At 43.9% G+C, this 25,099-nt stretch overlaps 1 protein-coding gene across 2 annotated transcripts in view; it reads right to left on the bottom strand.

Moving 5' to 3' along the window:
- lypd6 (LY6/PLAUR domain containing 6) overlaps nucleotides 1–24,560 on the bottom strand; it is a 253,340-nt gene extending 228,780 nt beyond the window's left edge. Inside the window, exons 1-2 of one of the 2 annotated variants that reach the window (XM_068034944.1) lie at nucleotides 24,451–24,560; nucleotides 8,132–8,178 (exon numbers count right to left, since the gene is read on the bottom strand). The gene's annotated coding sequence lies outside the window, so the exon portion shown is untranslated. The remainder of the gene's footprint in view (nucleotides 1–8,131; nucleotides 8,179–24,450) is intronic. The other variant, XM_068034946.1, reaches the window with a different exon arrangement.
- Between the last annotated feature and the right edge of the window lie 539 nt (nucleotides 24,561–25,099).

A 25,099-nucleotide genomic window follows, 5' to 3' on the forward strand; every position in this document is an offset into this window, starting at 1 on the left:
TGCCAGTGTACTCTCCTTACCTGTCATGGAATCACTTTCGGCACTTTATTCAGGAGCGTGGCACCGCAATCTTGCTGCTCACCTCCTGAGCAATCTCCAGCCACATTTTCTTGCTGTCAGTGGCAGGCTTCTTCCTTCCATTGGCAGGGAAGAGTATCTCACTGCGGGCCCTTACAGACCACAGCATCAGATCTAGGGAGGCATCAGTGCAGCGAGGTACAGACTCGCCACATTGGAACTCCGTAACAACATTTACTTCCTCTGTTCTGCCACATCCACAATCCATCAAGTATCATCTTTGCAGAGTCCCTTTAAATAGTTCAGCTGAAATTGACTCATGCAGGTCGTCATCGTGCCCGCTCATGCTAATTGGTTGGGAAACCCAAAAGTCAGGTGAAAATGCAATGGCTGGACTAAAAAGCCACCGACAGACAAGCTGCACTTAACTTCTGGGTGCCCCACACCATACCACCAACTACCAACCCCCCATCACCCCCTCTCCACCCCTTACCTGCATCATAACAGTAAAATTCCCCCCATAGCCTCTGCCTCAATAGCCGCTTATTGTAAAATAATTTATTTTCTAACAGCACTTATTCCAGTTATGCAGTTATGACCAGATATCTTTTTTCTGATGTTGATTGAGGGATAAATATTGGCCAAGACACCTGGGATATCTCCCTTGCCCTACTTCGAAATAATGTCATGGGATTTTTTTATCTCCACCTTACAGAGTAGACATGCCCTGGGTTTTAATCATCTCATCCAAAAGGTGACACCTCTGACAGTGCAGTACTCCCTCAGTCTTGGAGTGGAACTTCAACCCACAACTTTCTGACTCAGCGGCAACAGTACTCCCAACTGAGTCACGCTGACACTTTATAGTGAGGATAATGTACAAAAATTATCATATTGCTCTTTTCTGAAATTGTTGTTTTGATTGTCCATGGTGCCAATCTTTCACAATAACTCTAACAACAACAAAAATCTGTATTTATATAGCATCTTAAACAAAATGAAATGCTACACGTGGTGCTTCATATAGGCATTATAAAACAAAATATGACAGCAATTTCATACATAAGGAGATACTAGGGCAGATGAACAAAAAACTTGGTCAAACAGGTAGGTTTTTAGGAGTACCTTAAAGGAGGAAAGAGGGGTAGAGAGGTGGAGAGGTTGTAATTCCAGAGCTTAGGGCCTTAGCAACTGAAGGCACAGCCACCAATGGTGGAGTGATTAAAATCAGGAATGCTCAACATGCCAGAATTAAAGGAGCACAGATATTTTGGAGGTTTATGGCACTGGAGCAGATAACAGAGATAGGGAGGGGCCAGGCCTCAGCAGCATTTGAAAAGAAAGATGAGAGAAAAAAAAAAGAGGCGTTGCTGAACCAGGGACCAATGTAGCGAGTTCAGGGGAGTAGATCAGCGAGTTCAGGGGTAAGGGTGAATGGGATTTGGTGCAAGTGAGGACATGGACAACCGAGTTGTGGATGACCTCAGGTTTAGAGGGCGGAAGGCCTGCTAAGGTTGCATTGGAATAGCCAAGAGTAGAGGTAACAAAGGGACAGATGAGGATTCAGAAGATGAGTTGAGGCAGGAATGGAGTTGGGCAAGATTATAGAGGTAGAAATTAGTTGTCTTAATACATCTAGTCAGAATATATTGCACTTTATTCAACTCATATTTAATTATCTTCCAGTGCTGCTCTGCTCTTTGACCTGCCATTTTTCAAACAATTAATCTGGACTGAAATGAACTAATTTCCATTCCAACAAATACATCGTCAATAACTTTCTTCATCTATTTTCAATTTGAACCTAATTTGCTTATTGTCACTATTTCCCCTATACCTTCTGATTACCTACTTATCCTGCTTCATTACCTAGAATTGGATCTATGTCCTGCACCCGGCTTGATTAAAGAAAGCGGCGTCAATGTGTTCTACAAACTCTTCCTCATTTTGAACTCAAACACCTGTCTTATCCCAGTATTTGTTCAGATAATTACATTTCCATTATTACCACTGCATTTCTATGCAAAACTCTACGATGTCTATAAACCTCATCTTCTACATCATAGAATCCCCAAATGCAGAATAAAGCTCATTCTACTCTGCCCCAATAATGTGCCTTAGTCTTCAGTGCCATGTCAGAACTGGTATTTGCTGACCCTGCCAGCTTCTTTCTGGCTTGTCTTAACAAGCCAAATTAAGTCAATTTGTGCTCTTGAGTTTCACCTACAAAAGAAATTACCACTCACAGACAGATGATGCAGCAATAGTCGAGCAGCTTGACACCATCCAGGATACAGCACTTTACTGATTGTCTCCTATGCCACTGGGCTCACTAACCACTCCATGACCATCAGTGCACTGTAGATCAGAGGATGAACTGCACCAACTCACCAAGGCCACTTGACTAGCACATCCCTCCCTGGGATCTCTAACACTAGGAAGGACATAAGCAGCAATTAACTGGAATCTCTTCCAATTCGAACATCATCCTGACTTGGACATATATCACCATTTGTTCAGCATCACTGGGTCAATACTCAGCTACCCACCCCTATTGTGGGATTACCATCACTACAAGGACTGCAGGAGTGCAAAGAGCAGGCCCATCATTGGCTTCTCAGCACAACTTGGATTAGGCAGATTGTTCATGTAAATCAGAAATAGTAGAGACCTCAGCACTAATCCCTAAGGCACGTCTCCACCCTGCCATCATTCCCATAACTTGTACCTGCAGCTTTTGGCCAATTCTTTATCCATCTCCAAATTGATGAAGTCATCATTGTATCACATCCAAGTGACATGATAATGTGGAGTGAGGAAAGGCATCAGGAGGGACCTTTGACTGTCATGGCGTCACTGAAGAACAGTTCTTTCTATCTTAGAGATGGAGTTGGAAAGATTCAGTCAGAGGCAAGTGTAATAAAAATGGTACCAGGCAGTTGTGTGCTTCAGTTGTGTGCGGAGACTGAAGAAGCTGCAACTGTGCTCCTTAGAGCAGAGAAAATTAAGAGGAGATTTGATAGAGGTGTTCAAATTGATGAAAAGCTTTGATAGCGCATATAAGGGGAAACAGTTTCCAGTGCCAGAGGATGGTAACTAGAGGACTCAAATTTAAGGTGATTGGCAAAAGACCCAGAGGTAACATGAGTAAACCTTTTTTTAAAACACAGCAAACTGTTTATGATCTGAAATGCACTGGCTGAAAGGATGGTGGAAGCAGATTTAATAGTAACATTCAACATATAATTAGATAAGTACTTAAAGGGGAAAAGATTACAGGGTGTGGGGAAAGAGCAGGACAGTGAGGTTAATTGGATAGCTCTACCAAAGAACTGGCACAGGCAAGATGGGCTGAATGGCCTCCTTCTGTGCTGTACTCTATGACTTACAGCTCGATTTACCTTGTCACGTGCATTCATTAAAAAAAACAAGAATGTCAAACATTTTCATAACATTGGGGGGAATAAAGCATTGCCAATCAAAAGTCATTATTTTTGACAATTTGTACAGCACTGAATAAAATCTTCTGACATTTAAGGCAAATAGGCAAATCAAGAAATTTGCAAATGTTAACTTGGATTCAGGTTTTCCTGCTGATTCATTAGGAATGGTCAATACTATTGTAACTTTGATCTGAAATACAATCTCCCTGCCACTGCAATGCTCTTTACTCCCTATAACTAAGCAAGTTTTTGTAGCACACCTTCTAACCCTGACTCTCAGGTCACCGGCTGGTGACACAGCTGGCAGAGTTAGTCATGCTCTCTAACAGCGATGCTAAAGTATCAAAGTAAACTCCCGATTGCATGTATCGTTTTTCTGGTAGCAGGTGACAGATTTGACATCAAACATGGACAGCTGAGGGTCTTTTCTTTTTAAATATTTTATTTTTAATAATGCATATTGCATTACAACACTTACCAGTCCCGCTGATTCCAGTTGTACTCGGTTGATTTTTTGCTATTTTCTGCTGCAAAGGGCTATTGTTCTTATTTGATAAATAATTTTTCCTGTTTGCCAAATGCTGATGGTGAACTGACAATTCACATTGAAAAATATTACTGCATTGTAAAAATGTCCCAAAGTAAGTGAGATGTGTGAGACGTTGACAATACTCCTTCAAGGCTTTGAAAGCCTCGTGGCTTTCAAGATCCAACCATTTTCTCCCTTCCTTTCACTTATCTCCCTATTTTATGTCCTCCTTATATTGTCACTTCAAATTTGTATTGGGATTGAAATCCACTTCCTTGGAGCACAGATAATCAACATTGCATGTACGCTCGTTTGCAGGTTAGGCTTCACAACTTGACTGTGACTGCCATACTTTCTTGAGTGACTGGAAATAATCCAGACAAGCCAGTGAGCAAGAAACACATTGCTGGCCTGTGCAGTCAGGTTAAGCTTTCAAACCAGCTGGTGATCATTTTGGTTACACCAAGGCCCATTTCCCAGCACCATCAGTAAAGCGGCAGAGTCTTGGAGCAGGGACTGTAACACAAGAAAAGAGCATACCCGGCCAGTCTCACGGGATTTCCTGAGGTTAATCTGATTGGCTATTCCTAGCAAGCTCCTAAACTGCTTCAGGCCTTGCCTGCTGGAGCACACCATCAGTAATGGGCAAAAAATAGTGCACAGCTGAAAGGCTGCAGCTGCCATCTAAAGGAATGGCCCTTTTCTTCAGCTGGGCCCAACAGATGACATTTCCTGAGATATGCCTGGAAAGCCCAATGGAATAAGGACAGCAAAGAAGGACTGCTCTCTCTGACACCCTCCTCAAAGCGGCAGCTTCCAGTGTCAGTGCAGCCTCAAACATGCAGATAAAAGAAAAAGTTTAACAGTCTCAGTAGGCCACAGTAAGGCTAGTCACCATTGTGCTATATCAGAGAGATGGGAAAAAGTGTACACGTGACTATTAAATCCTGTTGTCTTGTTACACCCTGAATGTGAGGGCTTAGCATGCAGCCTCGAACAGTAAGTCCTTTCCAAACTCCAATTGCATATCCAGGCTACAGTAGGACACACTTTGTTACTGCCACGTCGAACTGGAATGGTTGTCACATGACCATTTGGAAAGTTGACCCACAAACCAAGCAATTGCACAACCAGGGCTGGATTTTGTCGCACCGGCAAGGCTCCTGGTGCTAGGCTGAAAAGGCGAGGGGAACCCCACCTCAGCCAGCTGTCCCCCACCCCCATCCCCACCCCTGGCATGATTAAAAGTGCTCAGATACTTAAGTGCTCGGTACCGGGATGCCCATCCCTTTAAAGGCAGGGATCCCACCTCCAAGAGCTGCCAGCCAATCAGAAGGCCAGCTGCTAAGTAGTATTGGCAGCGTCACTGGGAGCGATGGCCACTGCAGGTACTACAAGAGGCCTTGGGCCCAGGCCCAGTGCCAGAAGCTGGACCCAGGGTAAGTGAGGCTGGGCCGCCGAGGCCAAAGGTCGGGGGGAGGTTCACGTAGGTAGTTTGCACAGATAGTCCACGAAGGAGGACCCATCACGAAGTGGCCAGTAAAAGGCCACTTAAGGGTTTCAATTGGGCTCTGGACGAGAACGCTATCGTCGGCCTATCCCTCCCCCGATTAAATTCCAATGTGACGGGAAGGCAATGGCCCTCTGCCCCCCTGCTTCAATTCTATGGGCCCCCCTGACTCCTAACCCATCTGTGAGGGGCCCATTAAATTCAGCCCCCATTCTACATAATACATGTCTATTGGCTCTCACACACAAGCCTGGAAGCAGCAAGAGCATTTGAGCGCTGTGCTATGTGCTCCTCAAACTTTCAATATCCCAGATCTAGCTCCCTACTTGGGAGGTCAAAGCAGCGTAACAAGAGGGGTCAGACCAAAATCAGGGATGTAATTTTAGACTCCTAGGCCACTTTGCTGGACATCATGGGAAGGAAGAAATTGCATTTATAGATTACCTCATCATGTGCTAAGGATGGTCCAAACCACTTTACATCCAGTTATTTACTGTCACTGTTGTTATGCAGGCAAGTGCGGTCCATCAATCAGACTCCTCAAAATGACAGACGGTGTTGTTGAAAATGGATAAGTGCAGGCAGCCACAGCCTAGCAAATGTGGTTAAAGTAGCTTCACAGCCATCTCATGCTCCAGCATAAAAGAGGCAGAAAGCCTCTTTAATAGGTTACCACTGACACTCAGAAGCCAACTACTTATATCGAGTCTTCAGCACAGAAATAGGCCATTCGGGCCAACAAGTCCATGCCTGCTTTTATGCTCCAGATGAGCTTCCTCACACACCCCTTCAACTAATCTTATCAGCATAGCCTTCTATCCCTTTCTCCCTTGTGTGCTTATCTTGCCCAGCCTTAAATGCATCTATGCTATTTGCCTCAGCTACTCCTTGTGGCAGTGAGTTCCACATTCTAACCATTCGTTGGGTAAAAAAGTTCCTTCTGAATTCCCAATTGGATTTATTATTTACTTTCTTATAGTTACAGCCTCTAGTTTTGGTCTCCCCCACAAATGGAATCATTTTCTCCACATCTATCCCATCAAACCCTTTCCTTATCTTAAGGACCTCCATCAGTTGCTTTATTCCTGCCACTGGTTAGCTTGCAGAGCACACAAAATGGCCTGAATGAATTTCTAGGCTAAGTGTGCCCTCTTTAAAATGCCTATTTCCTGTCAGACCGGAACCTGTGTGCCCAAATTGCAGATTAGCTCAGTGCACAGTTCATTCTCTGAGAAAATCAGTTCATTCTCTGAATATGCCATTATCCATTAAATTGATGTCAACGTTAAAGGGAAGAGTTTGCCTATTTTCAGGGTCAGCTGCTGAGGAATACCCAAGGCCCAGTCAGAAGCCCCCATATGCTACCACATGGGCAGAAAATCAGCGAGCCCCCTCTCTGCTTGGCTCCTTGCCCCCACTCTGCTCTGGCGCCAACAGCGAAGGTAACCTGCAAAATTTCCATTTTTGTAATCAGTGCAACCTTTGTACAGACACTTCAATATGAAAAACATTCCATTTAAAATATTCACAAAATAGCAAAAAATGAAAAGAATGCCACAAGTTCATTGTCATGTCATCACCCAAAAAGCACATTATTTGCTTAGATGCAAGCCATAGATTCTTGATGTCAATGCCTCTTTGATGTGTACTTGATTAACTTGACATGACTGTTAAAAGATTTCACTGAAATAAATTTTGTCTGTGTCTATATTAATTAGGTGACTACTTCTAGTGCAGCAGCAGTAGTAACCATAAATTTATTTTTCCGAACAATCCTTAATTTATGCTGTTCGAACTGAATGGCAGTAAAGAAATTCCATTCTGGCAGACTGTAATAACCACATGCCACACACTTAATTAAAACATATTGCTAAGTGGGTCAGAATAAAGCATTCTGTCAAAACCAATCTACCTTGACACTGAACAACTATTTTCCAATTTCATTATTCTGCACCAGGAATGCTGTTTCACAAATACTGAGGGCACTTATGTAAGTGCCAGAAAAGTTATGTTAAGGGACAATAAAGATTTGCTGACGGGCTTCCTTTCAGTATAATTCTGGGTTAAATAGAATCTTGAGAGCTCTCAGGACTGAATGACAGGTTGTTTAAATATTATGTTAATACAGCTCTGTACTTTATCAAAACCATAAAATGGGGCTAGCTTTGCATGAGAATTTGGAATGCAACTTTACACATTCCTGGGTTGTTCTTGGGTTAATATTGTCATTAGGATCCATGATAATAAAACTAAACCTGATGGTCCGATTTTAACTACGGATGAGTTTTGGGCAATTGTCCCCTGCTGCTCCAAATCGGAGGCCTAGACATCTCATTTATATCACAACCTGCCGACTTCTCACCTGGTCCAGACAGAAAAATCAGTGGGAAGCAGTAGAAAAGCTGCAGTGCACAGCCTGGAGACCACCCACCAACACTAAGTAGGTGGTGGGATCTGCTGCCGGGGCTGTCTCCTGGGGAAGGCGTGGGAGGGGGGGGGGGGGGGTGGAGGGGTTGGTGGCGGTGCGCAGGGGTTGCAATTGGTAAGGGAAGAGAAGGGAGGTGGGGGAGGTGAGGCATATCCTTTCCTTGTCAGGCCCCGAGGATCACTAGGAAAGTAAAAACAACTTACCTATTTGGGTCTTTTCTGATCCCGATCCTCTTCACTACTGTCTTCACCTAGAATAATGGAATCATAGAATGGTTACAGCACAGACAGATGACGCCCTTGCTGCTTATTCAGTACAGCAAGTTAAAATCTGTTAGAATCAGTTCCCGGTGGCACACTGCACCTTGCTTGGGAAGATACTACCATCTGGGCTATGTGAGATTAACTGTTTCACAGCTACTGTGGGAAGGATGTAAAATAGAGAAAGAACAACTTGCAGGATAGACATCGTAAAAATATGTTGTTTGGTAGATAAGAAAATACAGCAACATCAAACTTGAGTGGTATTGTCTGGCTTGGTTAGCAGCTGGAGTGTCAGGCCGGGGTGGAAGAGGAAAAAACCTACCCAAAATTACATAAAAAGTTTTGTTAAAAGGCTCATCGCATCTTTATACTCAACACCATATTGAGGGGCTGGAACCCATGTAAATCGCCTCGGGCTGTATGCACCAAATACGTTTTTGCTATGCAATGAAAATGTACATTGCATATAAAATGGAATGAAAGAGTTGTGAGGCAACGCATGCTCTGTATCGAAGGAATCTGATCACTATTGCACTTTCCAAAATGTCAAATTTAAACTGCTTTGAACTGTTTTGTGAAGTATTTTTTACAAATTTATGAATAAAGTATATTTTTGGGGGGAAAATACTTAATCCCATATTGCCAAAGAATTAATTACTCCAGAGTTCCCAAGGTAGCAGACACAATCAAAATTGGATCCGAGAGATAATGAGGCACCCTTTGCTTTTCCTTGCCACATGTGTACATTTTCTTGTTAACACTCCTAAAATGCCTTGGGACGTTAAACTACCTTCAAGGTGCTATCCAAATACAAGGTGTTGTTGATGGTGGCAAATGTATTAACAGAAATGCAATAATGGTGAGTTTAAAAGGGCCACTGCCATCTGGATGAGGAATTTTGGAATTAGGCTCAGATTATGAAATGACCAGGATGTGCCTGCAATCTGCAATCCACAATCCACTGGGGGTGCCTGTACTGCTGTAGGACATTACTCGGCTAATGCACATGTTTCATCAGTTGCTGCAAAAATTGTGTATACTATTAAAATATATTAAATAATAATAAGTAAAATCATATTTTACTATGATACCCACACATCATGCATGCCAACATGACCAACACCTTCAAAAGAAAGCTGACACCTCAAGAAGGGCCTGGTTTATAAGCCTACGGCATGCGGAAAAAAAAGTAGTTATACGGGCTTTGTAACTTAAGCAGTAGGAATATACATGATCCCTTCAGCTGTATTGAAGGAGGGGGAAAAAGAATCATAAGGACCATTAGTGAAAACATGAAGGGGAATTCCAAATGCTGAAGGCACACAATCGATGGCACATTTCTATAAGCATCCAGTACCGCCCGCACTCCCCCACGCAATTGTGAATTTGTACATTACAAATGATGCATTCTGTTTAATTTCAAAGCACTTTTAGGTTTCACAATTCATGGATTTTTAATCAGATTAGATTTTAAAAGGAGAATCAGCCCAGCACGTGACCACCCAAAATTGCCCTAATTGACTTGTACATTTTAACCCTCCCCAATTAACAAAAGGAGCTTGACCCCTTGCAGATCCAAATCAAGACAGGCACTGGGTTGGATCCTCCTCCACAGTTCCACCCAAAGTTGGGCAGGATAGCAGTGGAGAATCATGGAAAATTTGAGTAGTGGGACTCACCGCTGCCTCACTACATGAACCACTCAAGGTTACCACTGGCCTCATGAAAATGGCAGCAGGGTGTCGGAGCCTGGGTCCCTGGCAGATTTCCGTCCCATCATCAGTGCCACCGATGTTTCCCGGGGCCACCATGGGAAGTGTCTAAACTGCCTGGGGGTACCCCTGCTCAAGGTTCTGACTAAGACCTTCAGTGGGACATCAGTTCCAATCTTTGGGATGCTTCTGCTTCCAACAGTGCTTTCATCTTTTCTTCCAGCCACTCTTGGGATTCGCATCAATTCAAGCTCACATTCTTTTCCCTCTTCAGTTAAAATACCTCTTTCCATCTCCATCACTCAGTTTGTATGCCACTACACTTTCCTCCCCATTAAGCTCTCTATTCAAGCTGCCCCTCAGTTAATGCTTCCCCCATCCGAAAGCACCATCTCAGCTGCTACCCCTTTTCTCTCCCTTACATTTTCGTCTTGGGCCCTGATTTGACTGCCAACTGTTTACCTCTTCACATCAAAGTTTCCTGGCCCTGTGGAGGCTGCTTTGGAGCCAAGGTTGGGGGAGGTGGGGGTCTGGGAAAGTAGTGGGAATCACAGTCAGGATGCTTTCCCAATGCTGTCCTACCTCCAGGTGAGGTTCACAGGGATGGCCTGCCATGGGAATCTGCAACCTGCTCTACAGGAACAGGCAGCCAATCAAGGCAACTAAGACCGCACATAAGGGCCATTTTCTCACTCCAATGAAACTTCCCCAGCGTCACACAGGCCCCCTGCTGAGTTCAGAGCCCGGCAATGATTTGGAGGTGGCTTCCCGACAGGAAGTCAGAAGATCATCGGAGTGTGCTCTCCAAGCCTCTATGCTGGAGCTGCAAAGTTGATTTTGGCTGTTGCTGCTTCATTCTCGTGGAGAGCTCTCCCTCCACACTGATGGCTCTAACAGCTCTCAACCTTATTTGTTATGGAACCATCAGCAGCCTTTCAAGAGCGCCTCCATTTTGAGGTGCCTTTGCGATCACCTTCTGTCTCCGGTCTCCGTTGGCCTGATGGCCAGCCAGTGCTGCAGGAGCTCCCATTAATCCTCCTGCATCTATGTTCTGCCTGCCATCCTTAATTGGACAGAAAAACGCAGAGGCTGGGGACCCACACATCGTCCAATGTCACATTCCCGACGCTTGTGGGAAAGGTCAGCCCTAACAGTCCATTAAAGGGTCTGGTATTTCCCAGTATTAAGGTATTAATGCAAAGTGCTAGAGGATTTAGGCATGTCACAAAACTGTGGTTGGGGAGATTTCTCCACATTTTATGGGATATATCTGCAGGTGCGACTTGCATTCAACACTTGATGTAAGCATTCAGGGATGTCTCCAGGCCCCACTGGAGGAAAAGGCAATAATGAGATATATCAGCATTTTATGAGTACCGTATCTCTTAGTTGAAACCCTTAGTCTACACGGCATGCTGAGTAACTTGAGAGCAAGAGAAGCTGTGACTGGCAATGGAAAAGCCACTATTTATTTATCTTAAAAAAAAACTACAGATGGACATAGAGGCTGTATGAACAGTAACTACCTACCACACAATTGATGTAAAGCTCCCATATGATATACATATCATACTGTTTAATTAAATTGGCACAGACATTTCGGGGGTAATTTTAACTCTTCAGGGTGCGTTAAAAATAAACAGGAAACCTGACCCAGACCCACCCACTTCCAGTTTTAAATGGAGGTGTGTCCAGGGGTGGGCGACCCATCCGCTCTCAGGCAGCGGGTCAGTCCATAAAATATTTTAAAGGAGGCTGCGTGCCTCCATTTTAACTAATGTTTTATTTTTAACTTCCACAGGCCAGGATTCCTGGGCTTCAGGAAACCCAGCAAGAGAAAGGAGGTGAGACGGGCTGGATCCATGAGGTAAGTGCTTTGATTGTTTGTGGGTCAGGAGGAGCAGAAGCATTTAACGTCGGACCACCAAGATTAGCTTTTAAACACCCAGTGATGGGACAGATCTTCACCTCCCCGATCTCCCCAGCCCACCTTCCCCTCACAATGTCAAACGCTTTCCAACCCGACAGGCAGCCAGCCTGGGAATCTGGATGGCTTTCGGACGGGAAAACTATTGCGATCATTTAAAACAGGTCCTGTGGCAAACCCACAATTCTAGGTTTCCCGTCTGCAAGTCCTCCTTCCCATTTCCCGACTCTCTTTTGGGCTCCGAGTTATTATCGGGCCTCAATGTGTATTGTGAGGATGTCCGACAGCTCGGTTGATGCACTTTGTGGATTGATAATGAGTTAGCCAATCTCAGTAAGATGACTATCTGTGGCATCCCAGGATGGGAGGGGGCTGGAGGTCATCCACAGGTTGTCCTGCTCCAACTCACTTTGACTGACACCTGCTGGAAGTGTATGCTCCAAGATGTCAGGTAAAGATAGGATCTGTCTTGGCTGTGAATGCACTCCACAGTTGAACAGTCCATTGGAACTTCAGACCACAGTCACACATCAAAGATAACTTTTGGGCAAGTTACCAGTGAGTTGCCCATGCACGGTCACCTTTAAGAGAACAACTTGAATTTAAATAGTGTCTTTTATGTAGTTAAACATCCCAGGGTGATTGACAGGAGCACCAAATAAAATGTGACACTGGGCCGCTAAGGAGAGATTAGGATTGATCACCAAACGTTTGGTCAAAGAAGTAGGTTTTAAGGAGATTCTTAAAGTAAGATAGAAAGGCAGAGCAGGTTAATGGGGGAGAATGTCAGAGCTTAGGGCTTTGGCAGCTGAAGGCACAGCCACCAATGGTGGAGAGATTAAAATCAGGAATGCTCAAAAGTCCAAAGTTGTAGAAGCGCAGAGATCTCAGGAGGCTGTAAGGCTGAAGAAGATTACAGAGATAGGAAGGGATGAAGCCATGAAGGATTTGAAATCAAGGATGAGAATTATAAAATGAGGCATTGGTTAACTGGGAGCCAATACAGGCCAGCGAGCACCGGGAGGCCGATCAGGAAAGCATTGGAATAGTTGAGTCTAGTGGCAACAAATACATGGATAAGCTGAGCAGGGGCGGAAATGGGGATGGAAGTAAGTGGTCTTGGTAATGGAGAAGATATGTGGTCGGACATTGGCAGTAGGGGTCAGGTGGAGAGGGGACCATTGTGCACTGTATGCTGGATTGTTTCTTAAAGTTAGAATCAAAAGAAAAAGTGATTTCAATCCTATTTGAAAGATATTTTGGACTGTGAAGGTTGGCAGACTGTTCTCCTGTAGAGTGCATCACACCCAAACTCAACCCTGTCCTCATCTGTTATCCACTCGTACCACCCACATCTCTCTCTAGGCTGAGATCAGCTATTTCAGTACCACACCACACAGTGCATTTACTCAGCTAATCAAAGAGGTTACCACAACATATATTTCCCTTTTATGGTTTTCCACTCCCATTCCATAAAGCACTTTGAAATATTTCTGTGGCTGTGATAGACATAAACAATGCTTCTATGGTACTGAATTAACCAACAACTTATATTTATATAACGTCTTTAATGTAATGAAATGTCCCAAGGTGCTTCACAGGGGTATTATAAAACAAAGTGTGACACCAAGCTACATTAGGAGATATTAGGTCAGATGACCTAAAGTTTGGTCAAAGAGATAGATTTTAAGGAGTGTCTTAAAGAAGGAGAGTGGGGTGAAGAGGTTTAGTTTAGGTTAGTTTAGTTTAGAGATACAGCACTGAAACAGGCCCTGCGGCCCACCGAGTCTGTGCCGACCATCAACCACCCACTTATACTAATCCTACACTAATTCCATATTCCTACCACATCCCCACCTGTCCCTATATTTCCCTACCACCTACCTATACTAGTGGCAATTTATAATGGTCAATTAACCTATCAACCTGCAAGTCTTTGGCATGTGGGAGGAAACCGGAGCACCCGGAGGAAACCCACGCAGACACAGGGAGAACTTGCAAACTCCACACAGGCAGTACCCAGAATTGAACCCGGGTCGCTGGAGCTGTGAGGCTGCGGTGCTAACCAGTGCGCCACTGTGCCGCCCCACAGGTGTAGGGGGGGTATTCCAAAGCTTGGGGCCAAGGCACGGCCACCAATGGTGGAGCAATTAAAATCAAGGATGCACAAGAGGGCAAAATTAAAGAAACACAGATATCTCTGAGGGTTGTGGGGCTTGAGGAGGTTACAGAGATAGGGAGGGACGAGGCCATGGAGGGATTTGAAAACAAGGATGAGAATTTTAAAATCAATGCGTTGCTTGACAGCAAGGCAATGTAGGTCAGTGACCACAGGGGTGAAAGGGGAACAGGACCTGGTGTGAGTCAAGACATGGGCAGCAGGGTTTTGGACAGCCTCAAGTTTATGGAGAGTAAAATGTGGGAGACCAGCCAGGAGTGTCTTGGAATAGTCAAGTCTAGAGGTAACAAGGTTAGAATGAGGGTTTCAGCAGCAGATGAGCTGAGACAGGAGCGAAGTTGGGCGATGTTACTGAGGTGGAAATAGGCAGTCTTAGTGATGGAACAAATGAGGTCAGAAGCTCATCTCAGGGTCAAATGTGACACCAAGGGTGCAAACAAACTGGCTTAATTTCAGACTGTTGCCAGGGGCAGGAATAGAGTCAGTAGCTAGGGAATGGAGTTTGGAGTGGGAACTGAAACAATAGCTTCTCTTCCTAACATTTAATTAGAGGAAATTTCTGCTCATCCAATACTGGATGGCGGCACAGTGGTTAGCACCGCAGCCTCACAGCTCCAGCGACCCAGGTTCAGTTCTGGGTACTGCCTGTGCGGAGTTTGCAAGTTCTCCCTGTGACCGCGTGGGTTTTCGCCGGGTGCTCCGGTTTCCTCCCACAGCCAAAGACTTGCAGGTTGATAGGTAAATTGACCATTGTAAATTGCCCCTAGTGTAGGTAGGAGAATGGTGGGGATGTGGTAGGGAATATGGGGTTAATGTAGGATTAGTATAAATGGGTGGTTGTTGGTCAGCACAGACTTGGTGGGCCGAATTGTCTGTTTCAGTGCTGTATCTCTAAATAAAAATAAATAAAATAAATAAGCAGTCTGATAATTTAGCAACAGTGGAGGAGTCAAGAGAACTGGTGGTGAGGTAGAGCTGAGTGTCATTAGCCTACATGTGAAAACTAATGCTGTGCTTTTGGATGATGTCACCAAGTAGACAAGAAATAAGAGGATCAAGGATAAATCCTTGGGGGACACCAGAAATAATGGTGTGGGAGCAAGAACAGAAGTCATGCAAGTGATTTTCTGGCTACAGTTACGACCACGTGAGGAAGGGGTCTCTGACTCCCCTTTCGCCCCTTCTCTGGTTTGATCACAACAGGGTTTATCCTTTTTTTTAAACGCAGTAATTGAACTTACCACATCAGTTAGCACTTGCTCCTGTTCCTCTAATATAGTTACCAAAGAACCAATCAGACAGGTTTTCTTGGATTTAAACAAGAAAGATGTAAGTTTATTATCCTTAACAATCTAAACAGGTTAAAGTCACTAAAATACGGCAGCATCCATGCTCACGTTCACACCACACACACACACACACACAAATAGATTACTGAGGGAAAAACAGAGTTGGGTGGTTTGAGTAGAGTCTGTAATAAATGGAATTTAAATACTGAACATCAGTCCCAGAGGTCTTAGTTGAAATCGTGGTCCTGAATTCCTCGCTGGGCCACGTGCATGGTTGTAGGTTTGCTTCTCAGGCTCTGGAAGGCAGAAGAGGGGATTTTATCCTTTTCCCTTGGTTGCTGGCTGTGATGGTCTGTAGGTCTGAGGCTTTAGCAGTTTCAGCCGAGGCTTCTCTGGATCTTTACTGGAGAGAGGGAGAGAGAGAGATTTGTTTCTTTGATGACTCTCAGTTACTGTCTGCTTTCTGAGTCACAACTCAGTCTCCCAGAGTTGTACAAGCAGTCACATGACATGACTACCTCTGTGTTTTAATGAGGTTCTTCTGGAATTTCCTCTCAGATTCAAGGCTCTCCCCTCAGGCAGTCCACACATACTTGGTGAGGGGGTTGGCTCTTTCAAAGTCAATGGGTGTCGACGGCTCTTGACAATCACATTGATAAGGCTATCTCAGGTAACTGAATCAGAGAGCACCCCATTGTTCTCGCTAGGCTGAGTTAATCATGTTTGTCTCCAGTCTAATCCTTTGGCGTTTCAAATGCAAATGTCCATGGCCATCTTGGGTGCTAGCTGTTCTTTTTAAAAAGTTATTTGTAACAATTTCCAGTAAAAGTCTCAGGCAAAGTTCCAATCGATGAAATTAATATTTCCCATTTTGCATATGGGGTTTTGATAACACTACGATTAGATAGATAAGAATGGAACCAGATGAGAGCAACCCCACTCAGCTGGACGACAATGGAGAGACATGCATATTGTACTGGAACTCTAAAACTGGTCTCCCTTCATTTCCCCATCACCTTCACTCTACCATTGCCAGCTACTCTCGGATGCACCACTTCTTTCCAAAATCCTAATAACCTACCTCCGTACCAAACACTGTGTCTGCTCTGTCTTTAACGCTGTTAAACATATTTCATCCTACTCAGCATCCATATTTCCCTTTGATCTGCGACATCCTTCTGACAAACAGAACACTATTCATAATATAAATTTGTTGTTAAGCTGTATACTTTTTAACAGGCTAGGTGGAATCATTGCTGTGCACTGTGCACCACTTATGCACTCAAATCAGCTGAAGCCAAAGAAACAGACTTTTAGATGAATAAGAGTCGTATCTAAAAGCGGAGGCCAATGTTAATGTTGCCCAACAGATGCAAAGATTTGCATTCCACTGCTTATTACCTGGGTATCTAGGTGGATAGTGCACATCTCTCGAGACTCTGTGTTTAATCTCTGTTAGAGGTCAGAGGCTAGGAATTCTGCGGCGAGTAACTCACCTCCTCACTTCCTAGTGCCTGTCCACCATCTACAAGGCACAAGTTAGCAGTGTGATGGAATACTCTCCACTTGCCTGGATGGGTGCAGTTCTAACAACACACAAGACGCTCGACACCATCCAGCAGCTTAAACATTCACTCCCTTTACCACCGATGCACAGTGGCAGCAGTGTGTACCATCTGCAAGATGCACTGCAGCAACTCACAAAGGCTCCTTCGACAGCACCTTCCAAACCCTCAACCTCTACCATCTAGAAGGACAAGAGCAGCAGATGCATGGGAACACCATTACTTGCAAGTTCCACACACCATCCTGACTTGGAACTATATCGCAGTTCCTTCGCTGTCGCTGGGTCAAAGTCCTGGAACTCCCTTCTTAACAGTGCCATGGGTGTACCTACTCCACATTGACTGCAACAGTTCAAGAAGGAAGCTCACCACCACCTTCTCAAGGGCAATTAGGGATGGGCAATAAATGCTGTCCTAGCCAGTGATGCTCACATCCCATGAGCGAGTAAAATAAAAAAAATTCAGTAGTTGCTGCTTAAATCCTGCCCTGAACCGTGTGTTGTGTCTCTGCAAGCTGCAGGCCAACCTGGCCACTGACCTGTCCTTGGGGATCTAAACATCTGTCAACTCTGGGTGGGGGAGGAGGAAACAGAAATTAAGTTTGAAACTTAAAAATGAAATGTACTGCCAGTGCCGACAGTCATGACAGCAATTATCACCAACTGGCACACAACTGCAATCTGTCAGCGAGATTTAAATGCAGTGAAGATACCATTCTCCATTAGCTAAGCTTCAATTCCAGTGATCTATACTCCAATCGAGATGGATTAATAAGCACCAGAGTTTTCCAGAGCAGGCATACCTTCTTTTTTTACAGTAGAAAGGTACACATTTCAGAGGCCAGTGAATCCTCACCCACTCAGCCCACTGCCTTCATCTGCAGCAAGTGCGGCAGAGACTGCCAAGCCACAGTGGGACACCCGAGCCATACCAGATGATGTTTAACACAGAGTTAATCACAAGACAGAAGGCTGCCAGGGACAATCATCATGACGCCAAAGCATTGATGCAGGAGCTCTTCAGGTTAGCACCCTTACCCAGCCATGTTTAGCTGCTTCATCAATGACCTTCACTCTATCATAAGGTCAGAGTGCGACTGTTCATTGCCAATTCCTAATTCTGCAGTATTAGCTGCATTTACAACTCCTCCAATAATGAAGCATCCCATACCAGTTGTCCCGTTTTCGGATTTGTTGACCATTTTTCCACAGAAAGGAGATTGGTGGGGGTTGGGTGGAGGGGATGGTGGCGGGTGGTGGGGGGGGGGGGGGGGTGGGGGAGAAAGAAGTTACATTTAAAGATTGCATTTTAAACAAAAGTGCATTTGTTCAAGTTTTTAAAATGCACTGAGATAGAAATGAAAGATGTTTAAAATACAAATAAGCTAGACTTTGAAGTTATTTCCCAAAGTCTATAAACAATAAACAATTCATTACTCATTAGCCTGTCTTGGTAATTGATAAGCACTTCACACCCATTGTGTTGGGACCTCCCTGGTCTCAGGCGTTTGGTAAGAGTTGGTTGGTGTCTGCCCTCTTCTTAGGTTGTGAACACGGAAATAAAAACAGAAAGAGACAGAAATGCATTCAGATTTCTAAGTAGAAAGTTGCAAGGGCAAGCTTTAGCCAGACTCAAGGATACAGGTTACTAACCATTGGTGATTTTATTTTAAAAAAGGAAGATGACCTACTGATGTGGTAAAATGCAACTTGTTCAATACTTTATATTACACAGAGAGAAGTTGTACTGGTTAAATTAAGTAAACCTGATCATAAACATACAGAGAAAGTTAATTGTTCTGAAACAAAGCAGTTGAATGATTCATATCAGACCTCATTTTACCAAGTATTCTGTTCCAAAAGATTAGAGAGGCACATCTGCAAAAGACATGAATACTCAGTTCAGATCACAAGGGGGTATAATCGTTAAATGCTTGTAAATGTTAAATACTGTTGCATCGTTAAATATTGAGCCATGTAGGTATACTGTAAACACAAGACACTGTGTAACTAGAGTAACTACACAGATGTACTCAAGAATATTTAAGGCAGGATCCCAAATTTGTAACACCGGCCGACAACAGGACTTGAATAACATCCAGGCTTGCATTGACAAGTTGTCGGTAACGCTTGTGCTACATAAACACTAGGCAATGACTAGCTCCAACAAGAGAAAGCCAAACCACCTTACAATGACACCACCACAGCTGAGCCCCTACCATATTGGGGGTCACAGAAGCTTAACTGAACCAACCATATTGTGATGCTACGCCCCCACCTGCCAAGAATGAGGCACATTAATTTTATCATGAACATTGATTTTAAACTGTTACTGGAGTGAAGAAAAGACTTGTTAAACAGATCAACCGTAGCCGGAAAAGACATTTGCATATTAACAGATTGGGCTTGGAAGGACAAAGGACCATTCCCTGACACATTTAACCCACAATGGACCTTGATTAGCAGGTATTATGTGTAAGAGCAGCATTCCAGATACTGCTAAGGTGATGCAATCGAAGACGTGGTCAGAACAGTTAGTCACATGACTAACCTGCTTGGCAACCTGGGTTTTTCTAAATTGTACAAACAGTTTGAACTCAGTGTCTGTTTGCTCCTGGACTGAGAAGATCTCTTCTGTCTGCTCCCATCTCTTTCTCACAAGCCACTGAATCCACTGAAGACACATGAACCCCAAGAGAGAAAAGTCTCCTACTGCGAACAAGGTTTAAGAAGAATACTGGGCCCCAATGAAAAGCAAGATCTACCTACAATTAGAATTAGAATTAGAACATTACAGCGCTGTACAGGCCCTTCGGCCCTCGATGTTGCGCCGACCTGTGAAACCATCTGACCTACACTATTCCATTTTCATCCATATGTCTATCCAATGACCACTTAAATGCCCTTAAAGTTGGCGAGTCTACTACTGTTGCAGGCAGGGCGTTCCACGCCCCTACTACTCTCTGAATAAAGAAACTACCTCTCACATCTGTCCTATATCTATCACCCCTCAACTTAAAGCTATGTCCCCTCGTGTTTGCCATCACCATCCGAGGAAAAAGACTCTCACTATCCACCCTATCTAACCCTCTGATTATCTTATATGTCTCTATTAAGTCACCTCTCAAATCAAGGACTCTACAGTGAGCTCGAAGAACCGTAACAAAAACTCTTCAGATATTGCCTCAAACTTTTCCACTTTATTTTTCTTCTGCTCTTTTTTGTCTCTATTTGCATGTGTGTATCACGTATACATGTTAGCATGGGCCAGCCATCGTGTATCCGTAGGCATTAACCAAATTAGAGTTTAAGTTTAATAAATTTCAACCTGTCTTTTTTAAACCTAAGAAAACCTGTTTGTGCTGGTTTCTTTGCCTTATAATTGGAAAGTAGTGAACAAGGATTCACCAAGGGGGAGATAAAAATATGGTGTGGGCTTTTTTTTTAAAGTCGCAAAACCCTGAATCTGTCAAAGTTGGGAAGCGCATTCCTGCTTCAGCAACTGTCAGCCTTGAAACTCAGCACAATGTTTTTAAAAAGGCCGGTCTGCAAGAAGGTAAAGGGAAATTTCCCATCTCCAGCCACGGAGCCCTGACGAGGATGAGAATGGCCCCAGGTACAGTTTATACCCGCGGGCCGGATGGAAACCTTTGGCGGACTGGATCCTGGCCTGCAAGCCGTATGCTGGACAACCCTGAACTAACTGGTCTATAATTCCGTGGTTTCCCTCTCTCACTTTTCTTAAACAACGGAGAGATGTGCAATTTTCTAATCTAAAGGTATGCTCCACAAATCAAGAGAACTTTGAAAGGTCATAGTTACAGCATCTGCAAGGCGTTGTACCTACTTCCTTTAAAATCCTGGGATAGAAACCATCTTGTCCTGGGGATTTGTCACTCTCTAGTGCTATTATTTTCTTCATTACTGTTATTTTGCTTATGTTAATTTTGGACAGTCCCTGACCCTGTTTCAATATTCGTGCCCATGGCATGTCCTCTTCCTCTAAGGTAAATACTGAGACAAAGTAATTATGAGTATGTCCACCAATACCTTATTTTCATTGACAATATCACAGTTGTCAGATTTCCTGACCATGAGTCAGCACTGAAATGTTTGAAGTAAGAGAGGCTAGAACAAGGAAGATCATTAAGCACCTCAAGTGCGTTCCGCTCTTTGCAACTGACATGAATGGGACATTAGACATTTGCTTATTACCACAGCTGCTATTCTAATGTGATAGGTCACATGGGGTTATTATTATGAAATGGTCTGTATTTTATGTACTCTCAGGTATGTTTGGATGAAGATAAATGGCTGTATTCATTGCACACTTAACACTAACATCCTGGAGTTGCCATTGACCAGAAACTTAACTGGACCAGCCTATAAAATACTTTGGCTACAACAGCAGGTCGGAGGCTGGGAATTCTGCAGCGAGTAACTCACCTCTTGATTCCCATCAACTACAAAGCACAAGTCAGGAGTGTGATGGAATACGCTCCATTTGCCTGGATGAGTGCAGCTCCAACAACACTAACAAAGCTCGACACCATCCAGGACAAAACAGCCTGCTTGATTGACACCCCATCCACCACCTTAAATATTCACTCTCCACCACCGGTGCACATTGACAGCAGTGTGTACCATCTACAAGATGCACTGCAACAACTCGCCAAGGCTCCTTCGACAACACATTCCAAACCCATGACCTCTACCACCTAGAAGGTCAAGGACAGCAGGTGCATGGGAACACCACGACCTGCAAGTTCCCCTCCAAACCACCCACCACCTTGACTTGGAACTTTATTGCCATTCCTTCACTTTCACTGGGTCAAAATCCTGGAACTCCATCCCTAACAGCACTTTGGATGTACCAATACCACATGGACTGTAATGTTCAAGGTGGTGACTCACCACCACCTTCTCAAGGGTAATTAGGGATGGGCAATAAATGCTGGCCCTGCCAGCGACACTCACATCCCAAGAACAAATTTTAAAAACTCTTCAAATCATCCTGGTTTATGTTTGTGTACTGCCACAGGAAGTCTGTGTTCTAAGACTCTCCATCCAATTAGTGCCATTATCTCATAATCCCCCCCAAAAAGCTTCTGCTTATTTGCAGTTAATAACATTATGCAAAGTACCAACATTTTGTAAAAAAGAATCTTTACTATTCTCACTTAAGGTGAGCTTTACCTTTCTGAGGATTGCTAAATCTTAGCAAGAGGGTATGACCTGAGTCAGGTATCTCCTGCACGATTAAAGCTTTAATTGCTCATCATACATTTACTTGGGTGCAGGTAGTGAGACTTGGTTTGGCTTTGAACTGTTTCCTAATGGAAACCATAAGCCATGTAGATATATCTCAATGCGAAGGTCAAGATATATCTCAATGCGAATGTGAGGCAAAAGCCTGCAGCTCGACACTCTGCAGTGCACCATCCTGGAGCAGCGATAGGTTGCCACAACCCACTCTGTTTTTTTTATAGACTGAACTCAGGAATAATTAATAACTGCCAGCAAAAACAAAAATCCAATCTGTTTGTGAAATAAATTCATCAGATCAGAGTGAATCACATCAAATAAATCAGTCGTGACTGGTGCGTTTATCAGTTATGCAGCTGACACCAGACAGTGGATTATTTTCCATAAATTACCATCACCCAACACTTCACCCTTCCATTTTATGATTATGTATGGAACCAACTACTTTTCATTATTATACTTATTGATTTAACAGGGTGTTAATGCACAGTAAGACTGAGCTCCATGCCATGGCCATTTTAGTGTTTTTTTCCTCAAGGGCAATTTGGTGCTAACTTTAAGGTAGAGATCCTTTGTCATTCGACGGAAACAAGTATTCTTTATTTCCCCAAAATGACAATATTTAAATTGTAATAATGCCTCCTCCGAGTTCTATTCTGACTTATTATTTTTAAACTGTCAGGAAGCAACAATCCTTTTTTCCCCAAATAGGTTATTGGAATAATTTTGGATTTAAAGTGTGCATTTTGTTTTGTTGTTGATGTTGCCCACAACTCAGTGTGAAACTGAGCCACACAGAAAATAGAAGATTACTGGGGAAGACATAAGATTTAGCTGTGATGCCCACACACAGATGAACAGTTTGCCAATCCTAAAGGTGGGAGGAGGCGGGGGGGGGGGGGGGTGATTTTACAAGTCCACGTTTGCCCAACATTCACCCACAACCAATAGTCAGAAAATCCTGAGCTGTGTGCACCTAAATTTCGGATATATATTACCAGAGAACAAGATTTCCCACTCGGAGCTTGAGCTCATAAAATTATCCCCGAACGACCAAAACTCACATGACGAATGCTCACTTAGATGAAGTTACCAGAAGACAGCGGGCATTAAATGAGGTACATCCCAAGAGTCAGAGCTTCAGAAGTGGAGAGGAGATAACTTGAGGGGTGGGGGCGAAATCACTGTTATTATGCTTAATAAATTACTTTCCATCTGCTCTATACAGCGATTCCTACTGATAAGAAGGTCTGTACGCCACTCATATTGAAGACATATCATTAGAAGTGCAGACTTATACACCTTATGCCTGTCCCACTGGTTTAGATGGGTTTAAGGTCCTATAGAACTATCTGAAGAGCAAAAGGTTCTCCTCCTACCGCTTGCCAATATTTTTCCATCGACCAATACAACAACAAAAAAGATTAAATGGACATTTATCTCATCCACCGCCAATTGTGGGGTCTTGCTGTGTGATAAATGGGTGTTGCTTTTGCGTATATGATGTCTTTAAAATTTATTCTTCCAACACTTGGAGACGTTTCAGCAAGATATGCTCACATGCTACATAAATGCAAGTCCTTTTATCAGCCCAAGAGTTGTAAATTCTGTGCTGACAGACTTAATACACAATGTGAAGAAATATTGGAAATAGATTCATTTGCAATTCTCAACTAAGAACTAATATTTGTACAACAGCTAACAAGAGATTTATGGACAGAATCGTTCCCTACCAGCACAAATCCTTCACATCCACCCGCCTTACACAATGGCCCCTGTGAATAACCAGCTCAGGTTACCCATTTATTTATAATCCAGCTGAATGAACCGATGGGGAAAAAGAGTGGACTTGAGAGGTAAAGTTTCTGCAAAGGAACACCAGAGAGGAAGAGCGTTTCCTCCGACAAAACAAACCAGCCTCGGTTATGGGGAGGTGGGGTGGGAGCCGCGGTTTACAGCTGCCCGGGGCACAAGCTGTCAAACCGGGAGGGAGCCGGCTGGCTGATCCCCCGGTCCCGGGCTGATCGCCTCCTCCAGCCGCTGTGGGCCGGTCAGAACTCGGTCCAAAAACCCTGCATCCAATTCCGGCTTCAATTGCTCGCTGTTCATTCACAGCCCACATGTACATTCCAGTTGATGCTTTCTGTGAGCAAGAATCAGGAATTTAATGTTATTCAATTGTAAATCACATACAGAAAACTAAAGCTTGAGCTCAAGGACAGCTCATCCCAACAACATGGGATGGACATCCACGCAAACACAAAGTAGACAGTAATCTACATATAACTTTTTTTTTATTACTTTAGAAAAGGTTTTTTTTTACCTGTCCGGTGGGCAGTGGGAAAGTCAAAGGCAAACTTTAGACGATGTTATCCAAACAGTAGTAGTAAAGACAGCAGTCAATGGGCTCTCTGTTCTATAAATGAGCTCCAAACAGATCAGGTATCTGCTGGTGATCCCTCCACCCCCTTTAGGGCGGGGTCAACAGGCATTACATCATCTAATAACTGACTACTACGAGGAAAGTGTGACAGGTTAATGTCATTGCCAGTCTTCAACTTTATCCCGGCAACTTGGAATAACAGTAAATTTCAAGAAGCGTGTGATATTACCTCATCTATTTGGATCTGACTGCACAGCTGAAGTTCTGTTTTAGACATCAGCCCGAACTCAGTCTCACGGTCAGGAGCTCAAGATTCACTAGTTACTTAAGCACTTAATCTAGGCTAATACTGCAGTGTACAAAGAACAAAGAACAGTACAGCACAGGAACAGGCCATTCGGCCCTCCAAGCCTGCGCCGATCTTGATGCCTGCCTAAACTAAAACCTTCTGCACTTCCGGGGTCCGTATCCCTCTATTCCCATCCTATTCATGTATTTGTCAAGATGCCTCTTAAACGTCTCTATGGTACCTGCTTCCACCACCTCCCCCGGCAACAAGTTCCAGGCACTCACCACCCTCTGTGTAAGG

Source organism: Heterodontus francisci, chromosome 7 (assembly GCF_036365525.1).
Source record: "Heterodontus francisci isolate sHetFra1 chromosome 7, sHetFra1.hap1, whole genome shotgun sequence".
NCBI lineage: Eukaryota > Metazoa > Chordata > Chondrichthyes > Heterodontiformes > Heterodontidae > Heterodontus > Heterodontus francisci.